This window comes from Trachemys scripta, chromosome 25, assembly GCF_013100865.1.
Source record: "Trachemys scripta elegans isolate TJP31775 chromosome 25, CAS_Tse_1.0, whole genome shotgun sequence".
Classification (NCBI taxonomy): Eukaryota; Metazoa; Chordata; order Testudines; family Emydidae; genus Trachemys; species Trachemys scripta.
The window spans coordinates 6,922,571-6,924,314 of NC_048322.1; the positions used below are offsets into that span (position 1 = coordinate 6,922,571).

General features: G+C 56.5%; 1 long non-coding RNA gene across 2 annotated transcripts in view; it reads left to right on the plus strand.

Moving 5' to 3' along the window:
- The first annotated feature begins 1,243 nt into the window (after window positions 1-1,243).
- Window positions 1,244-1,744, plus strand: part of LOC117869985 — a 20,279-nt gene continuing 19,778 nt past the window's right edge. For both annotated transcript variants that reach the window (XR_004643871.1, XR_004643872.1), the window contains exon 1: window positions 1,244-1,374. This is a non-coding gene — a long non-coding RNA (uncharacterized LOC117869985). The remainder of the gene's footprint in view (window positions 1,375-1,744) is intronic.

Consider the following 1,744-nt stretch of genomic DNA (forward strand, 5'->3'; position numbering starts at 1 on the left):
TTGCGACTGACTAATCTTCCATCATCCCGACTTACTTAGTTACCAGATCCAGGGTCTTAACGTCTGAATTAGAGTCTGAGAATCCTCCTTCTGGATCAGGATCTGGACTTCTACCAGAGCTTGAATCTATAATTTCTCTGTTTTGACTTCTCCTGCCCAAAGTCACATTTTCCTTGTCTGAGCCATCAGAACTTTCCATTGGAGAGAATTCTGGATATGCAGGACAATTTTCCATAAAACCTCTATGTCTTACACTCAGGGCGTCTCCACACTGATGCAGGACCTCTCTTAGGCTACATCTACACTACAGGGGGGAGTCGATTTAAGATACGCAAATTCAGCTACGTGAATAGCGTAGCTGAATTCGACGTATCGCAGCCGACTTACCCCGCTGTGAGGACGGCGGCAAAATCGACCTCCGCGGCTTCCCGTCGACGGCGCTTACTCCCACCTCCGCTGGTGGAGTAAGAGCGTCGATTCGGGGATCAATTGTCGCGTCCCAATGGGACGCGATAAATCGATCCCCGAGAGGTCAATTTCTACCCGCCGATTCAGGCGGGTAGTGTAGACCCAGCCTCAGTCCACTAAGGTCTGTGTAGTAGGATGTTCTACTGGTACACCGGGTGATACTAACATATACCAAGGGGATGTAGAGGTTCCACGGGGTCAGCGGCGGCTCCAGGCACCAGTGCAACAAGCACGTGCCTGGGGTGGCAAACCGCAGGGGGCAGCCTGCCGGTTGCTGTGAGGGCAGCAGTCAGGCGGCTTTCTGCGGCATGCCTGCGGGAGGGCCGTCGGTCCCGCGGTTTCAGCAGCAATTAGGCGGTGGAGACGCTGAAGGCGCGGCACCAGCGGACCTCCCGCAGGCATGCCACCGAATCGGCGTGACCAGCGGCCCGCCCGCAGGCGTGCCACTGAAAGCCGCCTGACTGCCGTGCTTGGGGCGGCGAAAAACAGAGCCACCCCTGCATGGGGTCTAGGCAATGTTGATTGCCCAAATGCTAATAAATGTCCACCCAAAAGGGGCTGGATCTTCTACTCTATATGGTGCTAATGTAATATTGGGTGGAGAAGCAGGAATTCTATTCCTTGGTTGTTGTAACTGCACCTTCTAGTCCCTGAATAATGACAGTCTCTAAAGGCACTGACTCTTCACTAACAGAGGAGAGGATATTTCCTCCCCTTTTGCTTTGCTCAACTCCTCCTTCACATCACTAGCTGCCTTTTCTAGGGCACTCAGCTCCACCTCCTGTGGTGCCACCCTGGGAATTCCTTTTCCTATCTGCAAACTGCCGGTATCTCCTGCACTGCTAACTTCCTCTTCTGACTCTCCCAGCGGCTCTTCAGACTCAATCACCAACTCCGCTCCTAAAGGTACTGTATCAGCCTGAGCTCATTCTCGTACCCTGCTTCTAGTAGTTGGCCCTGCAGAGTTTTCTACCTCTGTCGGCAGGGCTGGGGCAAGGATATTTCACGCCCTAGGTGAAACTTCCACCTTGCGCCCCCTCCCCCGGCCCGGGGAGCCAGGGCCGTCCCTAGCTATTTTGGTGCCCTACGCAGCCCCAGGCCTCCACAGGAGGGGGGGGCTGGCCCCAGACCTCTGGGGGGGGGGGAGCTGTGTGGGGCTTCGCCCCAGGCCTCCACAGGAGGGGGGGGGCTGGCCCCAGGCGTCTGTGGGGGATGGGTGGGAGGGGGGCTGGCCACTTCCTGCGGGAAGTGGAGTGACCCGGCCCCAGCCTGCTCC